Below are 17,953 nucleotides of genomic sequence, written 5' to 3' on the forward strand. Positions count from 1 at the left end.
AATAAGGCTTGGGAAATCCCCACAGGAAAAGTAGAATCATTATGTTGGCATTCCAGATTCCTAGCGAGGAATCTTGAAATGCTGACTGGTCAGGTAAAACCCTCATGTTTAGACAGAATCCCAGTGGAAACAAAGAACCTATTCCGTTTCTTACAAGTCTACCAAATGAGATTTCTTGACAATCTTCACACTTGGAAATGTTTTTCCGTGTAGCTAGGGTGCATTTTTCCTGAGCAGTTAAGTTCTCTTTCCCTCCTGGTCTTTGAGCATAAATGAGTCGATAAATGAACTTGACTTATGTTTTCCTCCTGCCACAGTTTTGCTTGTGAATATATTCATCTCTAGAAATCCTACCAGTCTTTTGGTCCCAGCTCTCGTCCTGCCCCTTAGGGAACACTGTCTTCAGCACCCAGCCAGGAGGGTCTTGCTGTCTGATAACTGTTCAGCCGTGCTCCACACTGCTCACTTAGCCCTCGTTTTCCTGCTTTGCATCGCAGTTACTTTGTGTGCTGTCCTAGCTCACTTTAAAGTAGAAAACTAGGGCTGGCCGGTTTGCTCAGTTGGTTAGCACATAGCCTTGTAACACCAAGGTCAGGGGCTCGGATTCCCATGCTGGTCAGTGGCGAAAAGAAAAGAAAAGAAAAGAAAAAAAAAGTAAAAACTGTAATGGGAAGGCCCGTGTCTTGTCCACTTTCCTTTTAAGTATTTCCTCACAGGGCAGTGGCTCTTATTTTCATGCGTCCTGATAGTAGTTTATGTAGAATTTGTCCTCTTGAGGTAATATGCCATTTTTCCCCCCAACTCAAATCAACAGTACCTTGGCAGGGATGATACATGGAAGCAAACTGAGACATAAGATTACTTCCAGTCATAAGCGCCCATGGTTCTGCAACTTTTTTGTCAGATTTTAAGAAGCAGGATACCACCCAACATAGAAATATAGAGTTGTACATGACATGTGGTCTCAATTGATAAAGATTGGGCAGAGATCAATGTTTTAATCCGGTTCGTGTTGTTATAACAGAATTACCTGAGACTGGGTAATTTATAAAGAAGAGATGTTTATTTGGCTTACGATTCTGGGACAGCTGCATCTGGTACAGGCCTCAGGCTGCTTCTACTCATGGTGGAAAGTGGCAGGGAGCCGGCGGGCACAAGCAGATCACATGGCAAGAGGAAGCAAGAGAGAGAGAGGTGCCAGGGTCTTTAAGCAACAAGCTCTGGGGGGAATTAACAGAGCGAGAACTCACTCATTAATCCCCCCTCCCCAGGGAGATCATTAATCGATTCATGAGGGATCCACCCCCATGACTCAATCAGTTTCCAACACTGCCACATTGGAGATCAAATTTTCACATGAGTTTTGGGGGGGGACAACACATCCAAACTCCATCAATCAATGTAATTCCTTTCTCCATATATCTCTTCCTTTCCCTTTTCCAGAGTCTCCCCTAAAAAAATTTTCCTCAAAAGGAAAAGGTGTATTTTCCCTCAGTCTTCCCTCTCACTTCATGATCCTTGTACTTAGGAAATTAAGAACTTTCTCTTCTTAGCTTTCAAAATGATTCTTGTTTCTGTTTCTTAGTTGTATTCTGCAGTCTTTTCGATATTTTAGAGTCCTAGACTTGATCTGCCAATAATGCAGCTTGTAATTGCCCCTTCTTATAGTCACAGCAGTATTTTACTGCTAATACTGGCTTTCAGATGGTTTCCAAATATAACAAGAGCACACCTGAATGGGGTTCTTTTAGGAAGTAGTGATAAGATGACCTTATTTTTTCTTTTTGTGCATTTGATTTGCCTATCAGTCTCCTTTAATGACTGGCGAGAGATCTACCTCTCCCTTTCAGACATCAGCTAATAAAACGTGTTTATCAAGAGGTCATACATTACATACTTTAGCTGTTAGTGCTGAAAATTAATGGGGTTATTTTCTGTAGAGGTTTAGTTTGCATAAAACTGATACTTGGTTGTGTAGATTTGTATGTATTACATTATAATTTTATTTTCTCCTAAAATACCTGTAAATGTAGTTTTTGAAAACAGCTAATATACTGTGTAATATCAATAAATATTTGCCTTTTGTGTAATGGTCATACATTTCAGAAATTTTATATTCCTTTACTTATAATTTTTCATGGCTGTTGTTTATTGGTTTGATAAAGACCTAAATACTGGTATATGAGTAATGCTGTGAAATGTGCAGCTAAATTCTTGCTAGAGGTTATTTGGAATTGCGTTTCTAACCAGCTTTGATTTGCATAGTTTTAATCATAAAAAGAATAATCTTCTCATATGCAGATCTTTTATCTACTAAAATCTAACTATATGTGCCTTATGTTTAGAATCAAGCTGAACATAAAAAGAAAACTTCAGTGGTTTTAGAAACGTTGGTTTAACAGTATTCTGTACTTAATTTTTATTAGAATAATAATCTCAGTGTAGATATATTAACTATCTATCCCTCTTGATTATATCTACCTACCTATCTATCTGTATTATTTCCTGTCATTACTAAGACGTCTCTCAGTCGTTCATTTATATTTCTTGTACAGAATTTGATGAACACTTTTCCTCTTTGGCCATTCTTTGATATAGATTGGACGTATTTTTGGATATTTTCCAAAGGATTTAATCAAAGTAGTCCATGAATATACGAAAGAAGAGCTACGAGTTCCAACAGATGTAAGTTGTGGATTGCTTTTTTGTCCTCACTTATGAATTTGGCTTATAAATTTATCAGTTACATTCAATTAACTGTTTTTGAAAGTCTTTGAATGTCTTTTGGTCAAGGAAAAAAACAAGCTAGCATGTGTGTATCAGATTTTAATTTGGAATCAGACTACCTCTTTAAAAAAAGTTTGAAAAGAATTTAAAGGAGACCTTATATCATAATCTGATGGTTATACAATATATTCAAACAGATGTTCTTGGACAAGACTGTGTACTCTCATACAAGGTTTTTCTTTGCAGCTTTATATGTGAAAATTAAGAATTCAATATGTCTGTAGTTAGTTATTAAATTTAATAGATAAATAATTTCATTTTACAAGCAAAAGGGGAAGGTGTGCCAATTTGAAAAGTGCTGATTGAGCAGCTATTAGACATTTTAAGTATGTAGAAATCAGGTTAAATTAATCAAACGCTAAATTACCTACTGGGCCAGAAATGCAAACTTAGAAGAGTTTTCTTAATATCGAGTCTTTAATGATTTTAGGGATTATAGCTATGTTATAGATGTGGAAAAGGAACCTGAGAGTTTCAGGTGACGACTGGTCTCACATCTGGAAGGCACTGACTGCACATTCTGTAAAGTGTTCGTCTGTGGTGCACTGAGATAAAATCGTTTTGTGATTAAAAGGGTTTTGTGTTCTGGAATCCTCATTCCAGCTGATTATTTTCTGGAAGGGTTAAAAGTTATAATAATTGATGCCCACCTTCATTCAAAAATCTCTGAATGGCTCTTTGGGATTGCTGCACAGCATGCAAACTGCTGGGAGACGGCAATTCTTAGATGAGATTGGCAGAATGAAGTCACAGAGCTATTGCTATTCTTAAAATTTAATGATAATCCCAGGGGCCATAAAATCAGCCCTTCTGCCTGTTTGGCTTGCCCTCGATGAAGAGACTGCCTGGATATGAGTGTGAGACAGCAGCTCCCTGGGCACAGAGAACTCACCTCTTCTGGTTTTTGCTTTTCACTGCACCTCCCATGGCATGCTTTCCTTAAAAGTATGAAAATGGCTCAGAAATGCCTGTGATGGAAAGTGGAAGTCACTCATCCCTACTACACCGGACGGGTCTTCCCAGGAAATTGTGAGAGTTTAGTTAGGAGAAGGAAATTATATATGTTGCTTTTTAAAAATTTTCCCTCACTTTATGGTTCCTTTTATGCCAATTTGCTTACTAGTAGAGGAAAAGAAGAACATGGATTTACAGATAGTCCTGAAGCAGATCTTAATGACTGCCTCAGACCCCCGATTTCCAGTAAGGTATGTACTTTACTGAATCTTGTTTTCAAGCTGTCTTTATGGCAGTGATAAAGTGCACAGCCCCCTTGATGTCATTCTTTGTCCCTTTAAATTGTTACCTCCCATGCACCTGTATCTTAGTGAGGTATTTCTTACACTTATTTATCTTTCCCAATCCAAGGAAAATATAAGCCAAAAATCCATGTAGACTTAGAGCCTGACAGCAAGGTGATTCTTCCTGCTTCTAGCTGGGTGAGCAGAGAGGTACAGTGCAGAGGGCACAGTGGTAGAGAAGCTGGGTGGTCTTCTAGCTTCTCCTGGACAGATTACTCTGAGGTGAATTCCTGGAACATCAGGCATAGATATTGGGAGTTGAGGAACCCAATAAATGACACCCCACTTTTTCCCATCTGTGCTCAGAACCAGGAGTCAGGCAAATGGAGACCAAAATGCTGCCATTATTTATGGATAAAGTTTTTGGGAGAAAACGACTCAAGAAATAGAGGGCTTTCTAACATTGCATTCTAGAATAAAACAGACTTATCCAGCCACATACAAAACTAGCCAATGGGGTACCTCCCCAAGGGGATTGTCCCTACAAAATGGACAGCATGGAGGAACAGAATACATATGTTTTCCCTCTGGCAGGTCCAAAACACAGCACAGGGATGGGGCTGAGCAAACTCACCAGCCACATGAATCATTCCTTCCCTGGGGAAGAGAGAATGAAGGGAAGCCAGGAGTACTACTTGGCTGGGAAAGTGGGCTCCAGCCTCCTGTCCCCCCACTGCCTGAGAGTAGTCATCACCCAAGGTTGACACAGGAGTCCCTCTAGAGCCAAAATGAACTTGGGGTTGTCTCTGTCAGGAGCATGGTAAGAGTTTGCTCTTGTGCCACTTGGTTAGTGACACATCAATGTTTTTCTTTCCCTTACAGGAGACAGATTTTGTTTGTTTTGATGGCGGAAGAGACAATTTTGATAATTATAATGTAGATGAACTTTTAGGGTTTTGGGAATTATACAATTCTGCAACCGGAGATTCTGAGAAAGCTGTAGAAAAAACTTCTCTGCATGTGCATGTGGAAAAAACTCCTGAAGTATCTAAGGAAAATGAACCTGAACCTGAACCAGAAGAAGCCAACTCAGAGGAAAAGAAAAGTGTGTTTCTAGAAAACAGTAATGATCTCAAGAAACCTTTTATAGCTCAGCTGAGAAGAACCGTGCAAACAGTCAAATGGGTGATGCTAAGGGAGAGCAGTGTTTGTTTGAACCTCTTGAAGAAATGCTGCAGTATCAATTAAAAGTGCCACAAAGTGAAAAAAACAAAACCAGCAATAGTTCTCAGGTTTCCAGTGAACGGGAGAAGATTGATGCTTATAAACTTTTGCAAAAGGACATGACTCTGGACTTGAAAACCAAATTTGGCTCAACTGCTGATGCACTTGTATGTGACGATGAGACAAGCAGACTTGTTACTTCTTTAGAAGATAATTTTGATGAGGAATTGGATGCTGAGTATTACACATTTGAAACAGAAGAGGAGAATAAAGAAAACTTTGATGAGCTACCGTTACTAATCTTTACAGTGAAGTCTGGAGTTGAGAAATATTCAACAGATAAAGAGCAGAATTCAAATGGAGAGGATAAGGTTGAGATAACTCTGCCTCCTGCCATGAAAAATGGTGATAAAACTATACTAACCACTTGGGGGGATACTATCTTCTCTATTGTCACGGGAGGTGAAGAGAAAACAGGTGTGATGGATTTAGAGAGTCCTTCTTCAGAGGAAGAAAAGGAAGATGATGATTCATTCATCCCAGATAGCAAACAGGAGACACCAAGATCAGCCATAGATTATACTGACCCTGAAAATGTAGAAGACGGACTTTTGATTGTAGAAGTCCCTGAAAGAAATAATGGGAAAGACCCAGAAGTGGACACTGAACTTCACATTAGAGGCAAAAGGAGGGAAGTTCGAGAACCTGAGAGGGGCCTGGTACAAAGTGAAAGTGAATTAGACGGTGAGAGGCAGGAGGAGATGGGTGTGCACAGCTCTACTCCAGACAGTAACCTTGACTCTTTATTAGCTGCTGAAAAGGGTAAAGACATATTAAAATCCGCTTCTGGTGACAGAGAAAATGAACAGAAAGGAGCAGCTATTCATATCTGAGAAGGCACACTCCACGGAGAAAAGCCTGGGGAGCAGATTTTGGAAGGTGGCTCAGAGAGTGGATCTGTACATAATGCTGCGGGGAATCAAACGAATGAAGAAAAGATTAAATGGGAATCCTTGGACATTGTGCCACTTTTGGGAGATAGTCCACATAATGCATCCAGAGACAGTGTGGCAGAAGTGAATGTTTTGGTAAGTGAACCAGAACCACACATGCCTTCAATGGAGCATCAACATGAGGAATTTAAAGAGGAAGTATTTCTTAAAACTCAAAATCAGCCTAGATTCTCCTCTCCAGATAAAATTGGTTTGCCGAGAGAACAGAAAGCAGAGGCTCCCTCTCCGGGAAGAAGTCTTTCCGAGCAACGAGGAAGAGCTGTGACCGCTGCAGGCAGCGAGCGTGTGAGTGAGAAGACGAGGCCGCTGCGGTAGAGGACAGCGAGGACTCCTCCGGCACGCGGGAGGCAGACCAGACTGACAGTGCATGAAGGCCAGGTTTCCATGCGGAAAATCCAGAAGCAGCAGAGGATGACTATCACCCTGAAGAGCTACTGGAAGATGAAAATGCTGTCATTGCAAAACAGTCTAGAGAGAAGAGCCCTGGGACTCAAGACAGGCAGGCAGACGTAAAGGTGCAAGTCGCCGAAAGCGCAATTTTAGGAACCATGAATCCTGAGCTGGAAACTGAAGAGAACGAACAAGAAACCAGTACGATTTGGGTTACTAAAAGAAAAAGGTGAACCCGGGGCCAAAGGAGTAGATACAATAGACAGGGACCCAGGCGGTATGGTGGTGGAAAAAGAAGAGAGCCCTCTGGTAGATAAGAAAGCGCAGAAGTCGTCTGATGTAAGTGACTTCCCGGACAAGGAGAAAACTAGGACTCCAGAGCAAGGCAAAGCATTTCAGAATAGAGATGATCTGAAGAAAGACAACCCGAGGAACCCCTTGGGGTTGCACAGAAGCCTGGGGGAGAACTCTTACAAGAGGACCACGAGGATATAGAGAAATTCATGGACACAGAGTACCAGGGGTCTGTTTCTGAAGAACTTGAAGATGACCTGTCCCACTGGACTCCACATACACCTGCAGATGTTCAAATACATCAGCACAGTGACCATAGGGAGGACTTGCGTATAATAAGCAGCTTCTTTAAAGAAGAGCGGTCTTTGCAGCGGTTCCAGAAGTCCTTCGATGTCCATGAGCTGGAAGCCATGCTACAAGAAATGTCATTAAAGCTGAAGTCAGCACAGCGGGAGAGCCTGCCCTACAATGTGGAAAAAGTCCTAGATAAAGTCTTCCGTGCTTCTGAGTCACAAATTTTGAACGTAGCAGAGAACATGCTCGATACACGTGTGTCCAAGAACAGTGATCTGGGAATGAAGGGAGATAATATATTTGAAGAGGCTGCGGTGCTAGATGACATTCAAGTCTTGATCTATTCTGTCAGGTACCAGCACTCTACAGTGGAGGAGACTGTCCCACTGGTAATGGCACCACCCCTAGAGGAGGGCTGGGGCAGACCCATGGAAGGTAAAGTACCTGCCTGTGGCCTCGTAGAGCAGGGCTGGAGAAGAAGGTGGGGAAGGGGGTCGCTGAAGTGCATCATACCTTATTTATAAAGCTCTGTTCACATGTCCAGGGTGCGTGAAGGACAGAGACCACACAAGGGACCACATGTTCCTTCCTGCCTTCTTTTGTTTAGGCTGGAGTATGGAGAAGAATTTCTTACTTTTCCTGGACAGTTGAGACTGATTAGCATTTCAAAATGAAACTTTATAGAAAGCTAAAGAGAAAGATATAAATAAGAAAATGATGTACAAGTTGCACTTGTTAACAAAGTACAGATATCATGTAAAATTCTGAAAGGGCTTCAATGAATACAATTTCTTATTCAAGTTACCTGCACACTAACCGAGCCTTGCCTGAGTTCCTGCATTCCCCCCAAAGCTCGTCTTTTGTGGATGTCATGTTCTTTCATACCTCTTGGCAGCAGTCACTTTGTCCACTTAAACTAGGGCTCCTGCATCAGATTAATCAAGGGTGGAACCAGTATGAGGCGCCTCCTAACACAGCCCTTGACACGTAGAAGTCATTCAGTAAATATTTGCTGAATTGATCCCAAGCCAGTATCCTGATATAAACTTTTGATTCCTGGTTCCATGCACTATTCTTTGTACCCAGGCTTTTCAAATGGAAGCATTTGAACTGAAGATATAAGGTAGAGTAACAGGGGAGGAAAACATATCTCCCCAGGATGCCAGTTATTCCTGAGAATTAGGGGAGGAAAATGTTTTTGCATTTAATCAAAGCAGATATATTTTGGATGGGAATAAAAAATTCAAATGAGTTTTCAGGGTAAAATGTGAGGCTGCAAAGAAATTTGTCTTTGCCGTGGATCCCATTGGACCATGCCCTGAGTGTCTTAGGGAAAGGGATGGGTGTACTCTTTTGGCTCCTTGAGATACTTTGAGAATATTTGAAAGACACTTCAGCCACCTGCTTCATGTGGAATGCCCTTCTCTGTACTAGCTCTGTGAGACAAGTGCAACTATGCATGAAAGAATTCCTGTTATTCTGTATAGAAGAGGCATTTCACATTTTTGCTCTTGATGGAAGTTCTCTTCTACACATTTATTTGTGTGGGTATATGTTGGTTTTCCAAGGGGAGTTAAATTATTGAAGTCCCTACTATAAATCTATTTATTTATGAAATACTTTGGAATACAGGCTTCTTTGTAAGTTGTATTATGTAGATTAGTCATCCTTCAAGTGGAGTAGAAGAAATGGAAACTCCTATTTCCTGCCCAGCTGAGCTCCATGGGATGCCCACGCATGGTGGGGGAGTGGGGGAGAATGCTGAGATGGGGGTGGGGTTGAGGTGCAGATTGGCTGCGCAGGTGGTGTCAAGCTGTGCTAGCCTGGTGCACTCTCCTCTTCCCTTCCTGTAGCGAAGCAACCACCACGTGAAGATCTCCCACAAGAAAGTACGGAAGACCTTAGTATGCAGGGAACTGCAGCGCTCAGCCACTTGGATCAGCCCACACACAACTGATGACACAGGAGCCTCAAAGGTATCACAGAAGCCAGATACTGAAACAACTTAGACCCAGGTAAAGTCTGCTCATTTTTCTCCATGAAGTAGTGGCACATCATAGAGAAAACCTTCTAGGAGATTTGTAGTCAAAGGTGGGAAATAGAGGGGAAGATAATGCAGATACATATGAGGTTTTTTTTTAAAAAAAAAAGAGATCCCAGAGCTAATTGAGAGAAAATCAGGAGTTAAAACAGGTGGTGTGAGGAAAGTGGAGACAGACTGGTCGGGCTCCCTCACCTCATATCTGGCTGACCATAACAGCTTTTCTGTTGTAAAGACGTTAACTGAGCATGTGCACCAAAGTGATCCTTGGCTATCTGACTCGCAGCCATGTGTTACTTGGCTATCTGACTCTAGTATAAAAGACAATGGCTCTGATCCATGGGGGGCTGAGCTCGCATCTGAATAAAGCATGTCATCCTTGCCAATGGCTCCCAGGATCTTTCCAGTTACCTAGCTCGCGGCCTGCATATGAGGGGTCTGTGACCCAGTCTGCACAGGTTGGGTTTGAAGGGTCTGTGACTCAGCCTAACAGGTGGAAATAAAAAATAGGAGAGGCCAGAGACCATAACTAACCTACAAACCAATGTTTGGCTATCACTAACCTGTGTAGATCATTTTAATCTAAATTTTATTCTTAAAAGGACTTATACTCTCAAACAGTAGTTTTTAACCAGACCAACAGCATCAGAAACTCTGGGGATGGGAACCAGCAGTCTGTGTCTAATAAGCCCTTCAGGAAGTTCTTGCCTGATGCTAGTTAGGGTTTGAGAACCACTGCTCTAAAACTCAAGAATTCTGTGTTTTTTCCCCCACTTTATCCCCTTTTCCATAAATAGGATATAATGTAGTAGAGTTCTTTTTCTGATTTGCTACCTAGACATGGTAAAAATTAAAAAAAACCAAAGTTTAAAATACAGGGAAGGGTCCAGGTATCTGTATACTATGTGCTCATTGGAAGCACTCAGAACTTTGCAGCATGTGACAGTCCGCTGTAGGCTGTCATTTGTCATTGCAGCACAGTAAACATCCAGTGGGAGATGAGAAAGTTAAAAAAATTTAAACACCCAATAATGGTATCAACAGCTTTCTAATGCTTGCATAGGTCACATTTTACCAGTGAATCAGAGAACAGCTGATTGTGTTATTTTGTCTGTCCAGTACGGTGGCATGATGACATGGTTACTGTTTTTTGTGTTTTTAGAGGTTCTGGTCTCTGAGCACAGGTGCAGCATTACCCAGTGACACTGCAGGGCTGGGCAGCACTGGGCTGACACCTGCCCACCCCTGGCACACACACAAAGTATAGGAGGTCACAGCTGGTAAAGGAATAAAGCTAATTTGCAAAGGAATGACAACACAGAGGCCCCCCCATGTTCCAGAGGACATTACATTCATATATAATACTCTCTACTTCTAAACTTGTTTAACTCAAAATGTTCTGCTGCTGAAGATGAGCTATGCACATTAAGACTTGTTACTCTCTTGCTCAGAAACTTTTAGGATTAGGCAAAATTCTGCTTCCAGAATTAACAAATTCTTTGCCCTATCTTTTAAGTCCCACCACAAAATAACATCAGTAACCTTCACAGGCAAGTCTTCCTAAATGTGTCTTCGTGCATTGCAGGCACTGAGGTGCTGACTTGATTGGGAAAACTTCACCAGAGGTTTCATAGATCAATAGTGGGTGGAACCTTAAGGTTGGGAGAGACCTTAGAGGCATCTAGTCCTACTCCTCACTAATTGATCAGCGTTTTGGGCTCCTAGCTGTTTATAAGACATGGCCCAGGCTCAATATAACACATTCTGAAATCCACCCCCCCACCGCCTCCTCACGTGGAGATACTTTCAGGTGTAAGGAATTCTACCTCTTTCCCAGAGGCCCGAGCCAGTTCTCTGCCCTGAAAGCAATTCCCTTTGGTCTCTCTTGGCATTTACCCTCTTCTCTTTTAAGCAGCTGCCATTCATTCACTGAGAAGACGATTACTGCACACCTGCCGGGTGCCAGACCCTGTGCCGAGCACGGGTGCATTCTGCCTACAAGTTCAGTAAGGCAAGAGCCAGTACACTAAGGTAAGAAAAAGAAATCATCCAGATTGGGAAGGATGAAGTAAAATTGTTTATTTGCAGAAAACATGAACATCTATGCATAAAATCTGGTGGGACCTACAAAAAAGCTGCTAGAGCTAATAAAGGAGTTTAGTAAAGTTGCCAGAAAAAGATTTACATCTAAAGCAATTTTATTTCTATATACTAGCAATAAATAGTTGGGAATTGAAATTTTAAGAAATTTCCAAGTACGACAGTATAAAAAGAATGCAGTACTTACAGATAAATACGTCAAAAAATGTGTAAGACATATACATTGAAAACTATAAAATACTGCTGAAACTAAGGAAGACCTAAATTTATGGAGAGATATACCTTGTTTATGATTCAGAAGACTAAATATATTGCTAAGCTGTCAATTATCCGCAGTTTGATCACTAGAATCAACATAATCCCATTCAAAATCCCATCAGGAGTTTTTTTTTTTTAATAGAAAATGCGAAGCTGATTCTACAGTTCCTGTGGAAAATGGAAAGGACCTAGAGTAGCCCAAACATTATGTAATTTCAAGACTTTATAAGTAATCAGTATAGCTGACAAATAGATCTTTGAAACAGCATGGAGAATCCAGAACTAGATCCACACATATCTGGCAATGAACTTCTGACAAAGGTGGAAAGACAATTAAATGGAGAAAAGAATGTCTGTTCAACAAATGGAACTATTGGCTATTTATCTGCAAAATTCACCCATACCTCGTGTCATATTCATAAACTAATTCAAAATGGGTTATAGACTTTAATGTAAAACCTAAAACTATAAAACTTGTAGGAAAAACAGAAAATTTTTGTTGAACTTGGGTTAGGCAAAGATTTCTTAGATTTGACATCAGAAGCATGATTCATGAAAGTGAAAGTTGATAATATGGACTTTATCAAAACAAACACTTTTCAAAGTAAATGATAAATACAAACCACAGACTGGGAAAAATTCACTACAGAGCATCTGTTTAACAAAGGACTTGTATCCAAAATATATAAAGAACTCTTAAAGCTCATTTAAGAAAAAAGCCCAGAAAAACATAACCCAGTAAAATAAACACTTTACCAAAGAAGATGTGTGGGTAGCAAAGAAGCACATTTTAAAATGCTCAAGATCATTAATCGTCCAATTTAAACCACAATGAGTTACCACTACACATTTATTAGAATAGCTAAAATTTGAAAGACTGATTATACCAAGTGCCAGGGTTTGTTTTGTTTTTTAATATTCTGTAAACTATATTTTATTTTATTTATTTATTTATTTATTTTTTGTCTTTTTGTGACCGGTAAGGGGATTGCAACCCTTGGTGTGGTGTCGCCCGCACCGCGCTATATAGGATCCGAACCCGCGGCGGGAGCGCTGCTGTGCTCCTAAGCGCGGCACTCTCCCGAGTGCGCCACGGGGCCGAACCTGGAAACTATATTTGATATATAACAGTATATAAAATTATTTTGTTTCTTTTTTATAGCTGCACAGTATTCTTTGGTTTATTCAATGTCTCTTTTATTGATGGACATTTTATTTCCAGTCTTGTTACTATAGGTAATACTGGAGTAACATAGTTTTGTGCACATATATTTTCTTTTTTTTTTTTTTGTCGTTTTTTCGTGACCGGCACTCAGCCAGTGAGTGCACCGGTCAGTCCTATATAGGATCTGAACCCGCGGTGGGAGCGTCGCCGGCACTCTACCAAGTGCGCCACGGGCTCAGCCCCTGTGCACATATATTTTCGACATTTGTTGTTCCCCAGTATCTTTGTGATAGAGCTTTAGAAGTGGGATTGTTGAGTCAGTGGGTAAATACACATGTAATTTTGGGAGATGTTGCAAAATTCTCATTCATAGGGGTTGTATCATTTTGCATAGTGATCAGCAATGCATGAGAGTGGCTGTTTCCACCACATTCTCTCACCAGCAGAGTACGGGGTACTTCAAAAGCTTATGGAAAGATTCGTATTATCTTTTAATTCTGTTTTTCCACAGACTTTTTGAAGTATCCTCATATGTTATCAGATATTTGGATCTTGCCAAGGTAAATGAGAAATGGTGACTCAGTGTAGGCTTTATTTGTATTTCTTTCTTTATGAACAGGGCAGTGTGTGTTTCCATATGTCTACAAGCTATTTATATTTCTTTTCCCAGATCCGTTCATTCTTTCAGCCCATTTTTCCATAGGTTTCCTGGCCACTTTCTTCTCTATTTGTGAAGCTTTTTATATTTTAGAAATAGTAATCCCTTTTAATATGTTACAAATATATTTTCTCAGGTTGTCACCGTCAAATTTTGCTTATTTTGCAATTTTTGTGGGGTGGGGGACTGAGCAAGCTTTTTTATATTTAAGTAATCAAATTTATAAATCTCTTCCCTTGTTGCTCCTAGATTTTGAGACATAATTAGGATTTGCCCACTCATGAGACATAGAAATATTTTTTCTAGTACAGTACTTTTTCATTTTCATTTTTTCCATTCACGTTTCTGATTCATTTGGAGTTTATCCTTGTGAACCAAGAGAAAAAGATCAATTTTATCATTTTCCATATGGTTATCTAGATATGCCAGTGCCACATATTAAAAAGTCTGTTTTTCGGGCCGGCCCCTTGGCTCACTCTGGAGGTAGCGCTGAGGCCACGGGTTTGGATCCTATACAGGGATGGCCGGTGTGCTCGCTGGCTGAGCGTGGTGTGGACAACACCGTGCTGAGGGTAGCGATCCCCTTACTGGTCACAAAAATAAAGTCTGTTTTTCTTCAGCTGACTTTTATTGTATCCCAGATGTCCACTGCAGTGGGGTTTGTTTCTGGATTTCTGTCCCATCCCGTGGTTAGTATGTGTCCTTGGGCTGGTACACTTCTGAGTAATGACAGGGCCTGCCTTGCCCTCTCACTGCGCCCTTCATTGTTCTTCTCTTTAGGCTTTTCCTGCTTCATGCTTGATTGTTCTTCTGAATTAACTTTATATTCAACTCGAAGACATCTCTTTAAAGATGTTCAAATGCTTTTTTTTCTTTCTGCAGTGTAATTGTCCCCAGTTTCCTCAACTTTTGGAAAGTGACTTCCAGACCATTCATTCTCCCTTCCTTTTCCATGAGTCAAGTAACCTTAAAATGTGGGATCCAGAACTGGACCCACTGGCATATGGGTGATGATGGCATGACTGCACAGGATAAGGCTTTTTAAAGGGGTGTCACCAGAATGGGAGGCCCTGTGAACAGCTGGAGCTTGGGCGGGGTGGAGTAAGCAGAGGGCGGAGGGCGTACGCCACTCCTTTCCTGTCTGGACCGGGGTCAGCTGGGGGTCTCGGCACTTTGTGAAATAGGGGCCAGCTCTGAGCAGCTGGAGAGGCCTACCTTCCTCCTGTCCCCTGGCAACGGCCCATGGTCCTCTCCCAGTAGCGCACTGGCCACCTCACTCCGGCCCCTTGCATCGCCCATTCTCTCAGCTCCTACGGCGGGCGACCCCATTCGTCGCCTCCCCCGCTTGGATGCTTCCACTCAGTTGCCGCACTCACCCCCGCGCCGCTCGGCGGTTGGTTCCTTCCGTGCAGGACCCGCCCTCACGGTGTTCACAGTGTTCACTATCGTCACCGTGGTAACAGTGTTCTCAGTGTTCCGTGGCCGAATAGCCGGCCTCAGGGCAGACTGAGTTCAGTCTCCTCTGTGAGCCGGTCTTCATTAGAGGAGACGAGTCGTGTGCCGTTCCGCAGCGAAGCGTCTCACCCGCCGCCTATCCATATGCGATGGAGGCAGTTCCTGCCATTGTGCCTCCTGTCGCCTCTTTGGACAGGGCGCTTTGGGGACCCCTGTCGGTGCTGTACACAGCCCTCACAGCCAAGCTGCTGGAGGTGACGATCCCCGTTCCCACGGTGGGACCCCCAGTTCTGGCAGGCGGGTGGACGAGTTCTGAGTGGAGTGGGTGCCCTGACCGACCTGGGCAAGGAAATGGAGTGTGTCAGGCCCGAGGCAGGCAGGACGTTGCTGTGCTGTTTAGGGAGGCTAGTGGGAGTGTATTTGAAGTTTCATCACTTGATCATTTCTTACTGAACAGTTAGAAGTGGCAGGCACTGTGTTATGTTTAAAGCCACTATCCAAACACTGAGAGCCTGTGAGTCTTTTCCCAGTAGCCCCTGGCACTGTTGGGGGATGGGGTCAGTATGGTAGTTAACTCGGGTACTTGTAGAAGGCAGCAAAAACAGTGTGGAGCAGGCAGGCGTTTAATGGACTATCTCCCAGGAAACATTTAAAATTAAGGCGCCGAGTTTTATAGAAGACAGTTAAATTCAGGATTTATCTAGACCAGTTATCAGGAGCTATCTGACTTAGCATTTGTCCTTGTTTACATAAGAGTAGAATAAAATTAAAGTTTAAAATTTTAGAGGAATAACACATCCATTACCATCATATTGGTTTTATTTGCAGCCGTGAAAGTTGATTACTCATAGTATATTAAAATTTTTTGCCTGACATTTTTGTTTTTAAGTAATAAAAACCACTTAACCAAGAGAAAAGTATGATGCGGAGGGACTCTAGCTATGTGTTGGACAAAATGATGTGGCAGTGTCTCTGCTAACTGGAAATATATGCTCAACTTAAAGACATTTAGACTGGTAATACTTAAAAACACTATGAGTCAAACAAGGAATGAGACTGCCAACATCCTGTCCTTGAAGCAGTAAGAGCTATTGAAGCTTTTTGAGGGTGTACTTATCTGGTGGAGTTTGGCATAGAATTTCTATGGCTGACTCTTTGTGAGTGCATTATTGCCAATTTCTTTAAGGCTTCCCATTATTTCTAATATGTCTATTTCAGTTTGTTGCTACATTGCCTGATGATGTTCAGCCTGGGCCAGATTTCTATGGACTGCCATGGCAACCTGTACTTGTAACAGCCTTCTTGGGAGTTGTTTCATTTGGTGTATTCTTCTGGAGAACTGTCCTTGTTGTGAGTAAATTAATTTATACTTTAACTCATAAATGCAAGGGATGTTTTATAATCACTGGCCCTTTTATTTGTTTCTTTTTCAGTAACATAAATGCAAATTAATGATTATCATTCAAGCTAACCTTATAAAATAGTGTAATCTTTGTGTTTTAGACTTAAGTGAACAAGATAACATGTATAAACTCAATTGGAAAAGTTCAATTTATGAATCCCTTTTATCAAAACCTAAAGATTAAGAATGAGGAGGGTGCACGTATGCAGTATTAGTAGAATTGGTAATTCATACAGCCACTCTGAAAAGTAGCTTAGTGATATGTATAAGAAGTCTTACAAGTGGTCATATCCTTTTATATAGTATAATATCATGTCTAATTATCTGTCCTAAAGAAATAACCAATCATGCATTAAAGGTCATGTACAAGGGCATTCAGTGGAACAATACTTAGTAGAGTGAAAACTTGTCACAACCTAATGATCCCTATGGTCGGGGAATTGTTAAATTATTGTATATCCATATAATAGGATATAAGGTGGCTTTACATATTTCAAAGACACTGGGGCACAGAAAGTGCTCACAATTTAACGAACTATATATTTTTATTAATAAAATGTTTAACATCAAATTTAATTTTATTCCTCTCTTTTCTAGGTAAAGAGTAGAGTTTATCAAGGTAAAATTTTAGACTTATTTTGTCTTTTGTACTGTTTCCTCTGTATTGGTGTTTGTTATGAGTTTTATATAAGCTAGAAGTAGATATAATGACTTCTTGTGTCTGATTGACTTATTAGCTCCCGAAAGTTTTAGTTTTCCTGGGTCGCTAGGTTGGATGATGGAGTAGATGGTGATGATACCAACGGATAGGAGATGAGGAAGAATAAATTGTGGGAGTAGAGAGAAGATGATTAGTTTAATTTGGGGCAGCCTGACTTTAGATGTTGATGCAATGCGGGTTTATTACAGGTGAACAACGTTCCTGTGCTAATGATTTAATCAGTACATGAAACATTTATTAAACTAGATAATTTGAGGAATAGAAATATCAATCAATATATTTGCATTTTCATTCTGTTTCTTTTTTTAAATAACATGTATTTGAAGGGATCCCATTTTCTGAGAAGTAATGTGCTTCATGCAGAAAGGAACATCAAGCTATAAGGTTTTACTATATTTCCCATTTTTGAAATAAATTTCAACTAGAATCTCATTTAAATAAGGATTCTATTAGAAGAATATTTTTCTTAAATTTTAATAACATTTTTATATCCTTATTGCTGTTAACTACAGATGGCTCTTTAAAAAGTCATAAAAGTTTTGAAAAGAATTTCTTTTTCCTCATAGTGCCAAGTAACATGTCTTTGCTGCTAATACATTGGGTAACAATTTTATTTAGTGACTTATTGATTTTTGCCCCCTTTTTAGTCACTGAACAGCAAATTTCTGACAAGGTGAAAAACATCACAAGAGAAAATCAAGAACTTGTACAAAAGTTGTCAGATTATGAACAGAAGGTATAATGATTTTTTTAGTTTTTTCCCCCATTGTTCCCACTTGAATTATTTCCACCTGTCTTATAGTTAACTATAAATTTAGTTATTATAGTATTGTTAAATCATATTTTCTTATTATTTCCTACCAACCATTGAGATCTTAAGCAGTCATCATATGTGTAAAGCCCTGCTTCCTTC

At 40.7% G+C, this 17,953-nt stretch overlaps 1 pseudogene; it reads left to right on the top strand.

Moving 5' to 3' along the window:
• Positions 1-17,953, top strand: part of LOC134390164 (transport and Golgi organization protein 1 homolog) — a 37,489-nt pseudogene that overhangs the window by 3,900 nt on the left and 15,636 nt on the right.

Source organism: Cynocephalus volans, chromosome 11 (assembly GCF_027409185.1).
Source record: "Cynocephalus volans isolate mCynVol1 chromosome 11, mCynVol1.pri, whole genome shotgun sequence".
Taxonomy (NCBI): domain Eukaryota; kingdom Metazoa; phylum Chordata; class Mammalia; order Dermoptera; family Cynocephalidae; genus Cynocephalus; species Cynocephalus volans.